This window comes from Augochlora pura, chromosome 10 (genome assembly GCF_028453695.1).
Source record: "Augochlora pura isolate Apur16 chromosome 10, APUR_v2.2.1, whole genome shotgun sequence".
NCBI classification, from domain to species: Eukaryota; Metazoa; Arthropoda; class Insecta; order Hymenoptera; family Halictidae; genus Augochlora; species Augochlora pura.
Genome location: NC_135781.1, coordinates 19,846,062 through 19,854,763, shown reverse-complemented (window position 1 = coordinate 19,854,763; position 8,702 = coordinate 19,846,062). Strand labels below are relative to the sequence as shown.

Here is an 8,702-nt window from a genome sequence, read left to right as displayed (position 1 = left end):
AACCGCACAAATGTCCCAACGCAAGGACATTTAAATCATTATACATATGAATCCAGTATACTCAAGTAAATAAAGAGATCACTGCGATTTCGACCGAGACGAATGTTCTGATATATTTTAAACTTAAGCATAGAATCTATAATTTTAATCCTCGAGAAAATTAGGTGAAATAGAATTACAAACACAAACATATAACTCAAATTCAAAACCGAAGAATAACAGTTACAGAACCTGTATAATAGCAGATATAAGTCAGAATCCCTATAATGTTTTTGAGAAAATTTCGGTTCTTCATAACTATTTTAAAAACTGAAACCGATATCATAACTGTTTTCAACCCCTAACTATTTTTAGATACTTAATTTACCGGAACCTTGCTGCTTTATGTTAAGAATGATATATTTTCATATAAAATTGTTTAGATAACAGTGTTGTATCAAAATTAATATTATCTCATAGCTACTGAAAATATTATTTCATAGAATATTATCAAACCATTAAAAAGTCTATATAGAAATATTATACTTTTGACAAATGAAGCAATCATCCGAAAAATGAAGTCTTTAACATTAACCTAATTCAGTTTAATTTCAAACTAATTTCATTGTTCTAATATTAAAAGTAACAAATAATACATGAAATAATATAAATTTAAATTTTCATAAAAATTAAGAGCAAAATGTAGAGGAATACTGACGAGGGAATTTTGCTCGTGGACCAAAGACTCAAAATTTTTTCCAGACATAAGAGATATGAAGAATAAAGGTTATTTAATATAAAAATTATGTTTTATAATAATTAGTTAGAGCCAATCTCAGCGACACTGCAATGCCGAGCTGACTCATGACAGAGGTGGGGCAAGCCCCAACGACTCCGTCGGTTCTCAAAAATCAGGCTAATATTCTGACTACCCGATGGGTAGTGTATCAGATATTAAGCTGATAAGAACAGATACTACACATTTGATCTTAGCCATAAGGCCGAGAAGCGATAGCAATTGCTATAATTTCATTCCTTATCACATCTCAAGCGTCCAATTTTTGCAGCGAGAATGGTTTACGTCGCGTAGCCATCTAGCTATCCGTCGTAGAAGTTTTGAGCGTACCGGTTTAACTCGAATAAACATTACAGGTTACAGTCTGGAGTCATAGAATAGAGGTCCCAAACAGAAATATCAATAGAACAGATGCTGTTTTAATTTTCTCTTTTGTTATGTACTGTGGCCCATAAAAGTGCCCGCACGTCTCGCAACATGTTTAAATGATTTTCAGATGACAGTGGGTCTAGACTACTAGTCAATGAATGAAATGCTTTTCTTTAATTCTGCTATTACTGGAAAGATCTAAAGAACCACAATTTGTTTCGCAGATTTTAACTACAAGACACAGTGAAAGAATTTTTTAAGCATGCCCTTTTTCGAGTTTAGTATAGATCGATATTGATGATGATAATGTTGGAACGTCCGACGAAACACGTACCGAAGCTCAATTATATTTTACAATCGGATTTATTTTAACCCTTAAATGCATAGAGTCCCAAAAATGAATCAATAACTTTTTGCGCGGATACCCGACAACAGTTTTGATATCGATACATTTGGCTGAATGGCAGTGATTCCTTTGTCCATTGACTTATCAAAAATTAACTAAAATAATGACATTTGACTTCAATATTTGTATCTTTCTGACGTTATACCAATTGGCGCGCATTTTTGATAGCGGGTTCATTTACGTACTTTTGGAAGTGGATTATTAAGAAATATTTTGGTGTATTCAAAAAAATTACAAAGTGCAATGTATTTCTTTGTTCCAAGAAAGGAAACGACTGCTTCAATCTCTTTCATACTAACTAAAGAATTTTTATGTCTATTTTGCATAGTGTACCAAAAATGAATCATTAATATTTTTCAATAAAAACCTTATAAGATATGACTTATAATTTTTTTTAATATTTTTCCCGATTTCCACTCATTTGAAATATTATAACCCTAATTTTTAAATAAAATTCATTAATTCATGCATTTAAGGGTTAATACGTCTCTTGTTACAACGTCGGTTCCTAAGACTAACTCGGAAATGCGAGTGTACGTTCCGAAAAGATTTTCTAGAATGTCTGTGCCGGTGTTACTGATAGTTATTGACAGGGTCAACAGCTATCCAACAATAAAGGAGCGAAAATTTTCCCGAAATTAACCACCAAAGGAGAGAAACCCTGTTGCGAGGGTTAACGTGGGATAATGTCAAAAAACTAATTAAATTGGATTAGGAATAATCGTCAAACAAGTGAAGTAATTTCTCTTTGTGATCGATGGGCTCAAAAGTGCCATTGTAACGAATGGCTCAGCAGTAATTTACTTAGACCACCTGTTGCCACTTCAGAGTAACGATTACGTTTGTAAAGGACATTTAGGAAATTTTCGTGTCAAAAATCTAAATAAAGGCTCGAAGATATATAAGATGCGTGTTTATACGTTAATGGACATCAATTATTTAAACGCATAATTACAGTTTACATAGCTAGAAACCATATTTCCCAATAATAAATTAGACGGAGATGGGGACAGACCCCACTTTACTCCGTTATTTTTAAAAAAATAATATGCAGATATGACCACAGGAAAAGTTGTCAAATATTAACCAAAGGTCAACTTTTTACAGATTAAAAAGTCTAATTACTAATTCTAATTCAATCCTTATAACATATTAAGCTCTCAATTTCAGCAACGAGAATAGTTTACTTCACTTGGTCACCTAACGGTCACTCGTATTTTTGAACGTACCGGTCGAACGTACTATAAGCGAAAATTTTGGTATAATGGTATAAAAATGTTCATGTCTTTTTCGGAAGGAGGAGTGAATATTATTAATGGGAAGACGGCGCAAAGAAGAATAAGGATGAGGAAATTTCCCCAAAATGAATCGGAGAAGGCGGAAGCCCTGTTGCAACGTGGAATAATGTCCAGAGTAGGGATCCATTTGGTAATTTCAAGTGACCTACTTTAGTTCCGAAAATAAAGTATAATATATAAAAATAAATTATAAAACATTCATATGATGTTGCGACGGCAACACCGATAGTCGAAAATACCTAGCGATCCTTTAGCCATTAAGTCGTAAACAGGCGAATAGACCGACAATAGGAAAAATCCGACAAACGACGACTAACGAAATTACTTTACGACTGCCGTACTTACCGAAACTCGACTCGACGAACGGACAACACGTGTGACAGACCCACGGTACCGTTACACGGACAAACATTCGTAATTTTTACTGTAACAAAGAAGACGACGCAAACCCGAACTTTCTACCAAATTTCCCACTCCTCATTCCAAATTTCCTTTGACACACCCACTTCCAATCAAAAACATTTCATTTCCTCTACCAAAAACTATCCTCCACCAATCAATGCAAAATCGAGGTGACAACAGACAGAACACGACGAACGAAAGACAGATCACAGCTAACATTCATACATAACGCATTCAAACATAACGCATCAAACGTAACGCAGTCAAACATCATCAAACATCGCAAATAGTATACTTGTACAGTGTTGTAAATAAAGTGTATATAGAACAAACATACATCTATATTAATACGGCATTGTACCAAGCGTGTACAAACAAATCCGGCCTTACAAACCGGATCAACATCAAACGCGTATACAACATATGATATCTTGAATATCATTATCGAAGATAACGTTTACAAATGAAGTTCATTCAACTATGTTTGTAATTATCTTTTTAATATAATATATCTTATTATTTAATTAAAGACTGTTTTAATAAGAATATATTTCTGACCCAAACGTCTCTTTAATATTCACATTTTTATTGATTTGAACCCGCGACCAAAAAAAGGTTGCCGACCCCTGGTCTAAAGGATTGATCAAATGGATTAAGTATAATTGTCTATGAGGGAAGCAACTCCTCTTAATGATCGTTGGCTCAAAAGGACCAATTGATTGAGTCAGTCTCGTTCGGTTTCGTCCCGGAAAACAGTTTCATGTACCGATATTTATGCAGAGTTGATGAAACACGGAGAGATCTTGGGTACGGTGCCCAATAATTTCGCACCAGTTCGATTCGGAGAAATGGAGGGAGGACGGGATTACGCCATCGGCGATTGGCTCAAAAAACGGTTGTACGTTTGGTGAACAAATTGCCGAAGATAACGAGGAGGGTCTTTCTAACGATGGTATAGCATGTGTGTGTGTACGTGTGTGTGACTTGTGTTCCTTGGATTCGCAGCGAAAGAGACTCACTCGCGAAAGGTCTCGCTGAAATCTGATTGCCTTCCGCGCGTTAAAATCACAATCGGCCGATCTCGCCGCAGCGTCAGGAACACAATGCCTAACACACAGAACCGTTGTGAAACGGAATTTCGATAGCTGTGAACCGTGACCGGTATCATCGTGTTTCGGCCCTTGCCGCTTTCCACTCTGTCTTCGAACTCGTTCCTCCTGTGTAACCTGTGTCATCGCGATTACTCCAACCATTTAATATATTATTATTAATTTCTCACAATTATGAAAGAAATTTCTATGTCTATTATTGTTAGAGAAATTATTTATTTTACAAGAATCCTCAATCCATTGATCAGTTTTTCTGGCAATTAGAAATTTCGGCACAGTCTGCTCGAAACGCTGCGCGACTCTCGTAAAATCAGGGTTTGGGTAGATCTCGGCGGCCTATCCCAACCTTAGCCGAGTCCCCATCCGCACTTAGCGCGCGACCCTTGTCTTGGCAGGTCGAGGATGATCGATTCTGCCGGCATTCGGTATTATTGCTGACATTACGTTATCGCGGTCTGACATCTGTCGAAGACGTCGGCCTCTCGCGCGCCACCTTCGGTGAAACTCGTTGACATCGATCCGTGTTTTTGTCTAGAGGCGTGCAATCTCGGTGACCCAGAATCATCGAAACACGTCGCGATCGTCTAGTGGACGGATCAGGCTAGAGAACGAGGCTGCGAACAAGGATCGATTCCTCGCAGGTCCTCGAGCCTACACGAGGGTGGGTAGGCGAAGGCTACGCAATAAATTCCAGATAAAAAAAGCCGAGGGTTCGGTGCGCCGATTGAAACGGAGTAATAGAGGAAAGAGTGGGCATTGTCGAAAACTTAGACGTCCGCGCTCGTCCCATATGGCATCGAAATGACGCACTAGGGAGGAAACTGTCGAGGCAGGCGCCGCGCACCGAACTTCGCCGACTGCGTATCCGTGGACCCCCTTTTTCTCTACGCATCGTTTCGCTGCCCCCTTGATGCGACGCGCCGCATTGTACGACACGCATCGCGCTCTTCTCGCTATTAACGCGCTCGTTCAGCCACGAGTACCCCGTCGTTCTTTTTGAATGATTGAGAGCTAAGACAACGCGACAGATTTCACCGTCGAGGACTCAAGGATTGGTCCTCGTGCAGCTCGCTCGAACGCTTTAACGAGACTCCTTTTCACCGAGCCGCTGCTAATTTCTCGTTCCGTCGAGATCCTGGATCTCGAACTTTGCGACGCCGTTTACGCCCGCTCCCGGCTTAAGGAGTATTTCCTCAGCCGTTTAAATTACGGGTGGAACGGAAAATATGCTGTTTGTATACATCAATCGACATGAATGCCCTGAACAATTTAGTACAACGTTGGGCTGCTTATTTCAACGATGTGTGCAATGAATTTTCAATAGATCCTATTAGGTACATACTTACGTATTAATATAAAATATTCTGTATTCGATTGCGACTTATTTCCGTGGAATTAAATTTTCTTTCAACTATCTTGCAAGGAGGCCGAACGTCGATATATTGGCATTTAACCTGGAAGTTACCAGTTGTTTCACCAAATGACGTATATAAGGTCTCTGAGATAACCAAGAACAATATTGATAACGGTTGGTAGCACCATTAACCTGAAATATTAAAGTAAATGCCTTGTCAGTTATGTGCAAATAGATATTTTAGAAAGAAATTTAACCCATAGAGGATTAAAACTTATGTGATACTAGCCACACTTTAATGAAAAGAAAATGTGCACATATCTTTATTGCTTTTTACATAAGGCCTCTATTCTAATGCATCCTTTATCGTTGTACTTTAACAAGTATAAATTGTTAAAGATTCCTATGGATCCAACAGCTAATCTTTAAACATTGCATTACGGAACGAAATTTTGTTACGAACATGTAGGCATGAAGACTATCTATTTGTACATTGCATTACAAAATATTATTTTAGTTTCTCGCAATAGATTCTTTTAATCGGACAAAAAACATTAAATTGTTCCAGTAGTTCGTTCTTAATCAACCCAATTCCATAAGAACAGCGCGATCGGCTCATTAATATTTGAACGTTTTCTAACCTCCGTCTTAATTGGCTCCACGATTCGCTTGCTTAAAAAGCCATTTTATGTTCACATTCTTCGCATTGCTGGAAACTAAATGGAGTTTTGGGATTGTTTAACAATTGAGTTAGTTAGAATCATACGTAACATAAATCACATTTTTCTGATTGTAAGAAACAAGGGGTATTGTTTACTGACCAAATATGCCAACAGCTTCTGCCGACAGGCATTAATAATGTACATACCATTGTAATCCCAAGGGAAATAATTCCCCTTAAGTTAATCTGTGGTAACATTATATTTTATCTCACTTGTCTTCTCCACGTTTTGGCATCTATTCATTACGTTTTAAGACATGTGTCAAAATTTTCGAAAATGTGGCTTACGCTACAATGATTCCATCCTGTTCAATTCTTGAACCTAACTGAAAGCTGATAAAGTTGATAACAGAGATTGTAGCAACACCGGGTATTTCAGCATTATTTTTCCGAGTTATAGCAGAATGTTGAATTTGTTGAAACGTTTGCGGCGACGCGAGTCAACAATAGCATGCACCGGAAAGCAATTTGTTCGCAACTGTTCAGAGGGGAACAGCACCAGCGCCGATAGAGATCATTGTTTTCCCGGCAATAAGCTTTTCATCTCTATTCCCCGATAGAATGGCATCCGCTTCCTACAAATCCGCGATTGCGAGTAAACCACTTTGAACGTTCTTGGAATACCGAGCGCGAAGCCACCCTCCTAGATCCCGTTCAACGATTTAGGGAGGGCCTTTTGGGGAGTCCGGAGAATCTCAATCAATATCTACATTGGGAGACGCCTATAAAATAAAGCTACAGGCACGAGTCGGCGACGCATCGTCATCAAAGAATAGTTCCAAGTATTTTTTTCTGTTCGAGCGTGTAGAGAAAGACGGCGTAGCCGAGACAGGGGAGAGCGGAGAGAGAAGGAGAGCAGGAAGGGGGATAAAGCGATGTCATAAAGGGTAGCAGGAATCGGAGCAGTCGCGGACGGAGGGAGAGGATCCGTTATAGTCTTCTCGGATGTAATCTTTAAGATGAGATCGCGCTGAGTCCATGAATCGTCGGGCGAAGTGGACTCGCAGCGCAACTTTGCTCTTGTACTTTATTCTTTTGCCTCCTTCCTCCGTGTCGGGGGGGATGAGACAGGACGGAAAAAATATATGTATACCGGCGTAATGGGTGACGTTGATCCTCGTTCAGTAAAAATGGACCATCCCTTTCGTCGTTTTGACAGAAATTATGTGGAAAATCCGAGTCGCGGGCCAGGGCCGGCTAAATTAACGTCTCCAGGTTCGCGTCAATTATAGTCGAAATCGCGCTGCACTCTTTGTATAATAAAAATCGCGTCCGCCAATCAGGCTCGATTGAAAACAAAGAACCTCGAGGTACTTCCAATTACACGGGACGTCACGGCCCGGCCGAAAGATCGGGGTCACGTCATTCAAAGCCGCCGCCTGGCCCCCGTTGCTCCGCCATTTTTCTCCTACTTCGTGTCACTGATCGCCTTATCTAAACTGGTTCTACCCCGACGCGACGGCCGATACCGTTGAATCGAACAGTGTGTAATTCAGACTGCACCTGGATTCGATTTGGCTACATCCTCGAAACAGATGCTCCTTTCGACGCCGCCCAGAGATACTGCAGCAGGTCATCTATTTTATGGTAACCGATGAATCTCTCAGGAACATTTATTCGCGACGACTGCTTAAATTGTGACGGTGAATGATACAGAATTAGTCGCGATAGTGCCATGTCCAATAAAATACAGGATATAACGTATAAATGGTGCAGCAATAAAAAATAAATACGCTACATACTATGTCCCTTTAAATCACGTAACTTTTTTATTGAAACATTTGTTATCCAATGCATATTTTGGAAGTTGCGGGAGGTGCACAAGTTGCATGGTCCCCCGAATACATATAGTAAGGATACACTAGGAAATATATATAAATAAATTTTTCTCGTCATCTTCATTGCTCGAAGAGTTGCCAACTATTTTTGATGCATTCACGTGTTAGTTAAATCTGTTACATAATTATAAACGGAACGTTGTGTTATATCATGATAAAATGTTAAGAGAATTTATTGCTCTTTATTAACACGTTTCCGTAAATACCGCCAGCTTTTACATCCTATTTTCCTGCTATGTATGCAATGTCGTTTTCTGTTTTAAATTAACACTAGTGTTTTCTCTCAGGTGTAATATAAAGTAAGTGTAGCACAGCCAAGTGAAAATATAGACATTCTGCAATCCTTTCTGTATGATGTTAAACAATGTCGACCGAGAGCGAAAATAAACTAAAATAATGGAATCAAACGGTGAATAAATGGAGGCAAACG

At 39.0% G+C, this 8,702-nt stretch overlaps 1 non-coding gene across 1 annotated transcript; it reads right to left on the bottom strand.

The window, feature by feature from the left end:
* Window positions 1–798: 798 nt before the first annotated feature.
* LOC144476641 (U2 spliceosomal RNA) lies at window positions 799–992 on the bottom strand. Its single transcript, XR_013495059.1, has one exon. It is a non-coding gene; the product is annotated as a U2 spliceosomal RNA (small nuclear RNA).
* Between the last annotated feature and the right edge of the window lie 7,710 nt (window positions 993–8,702).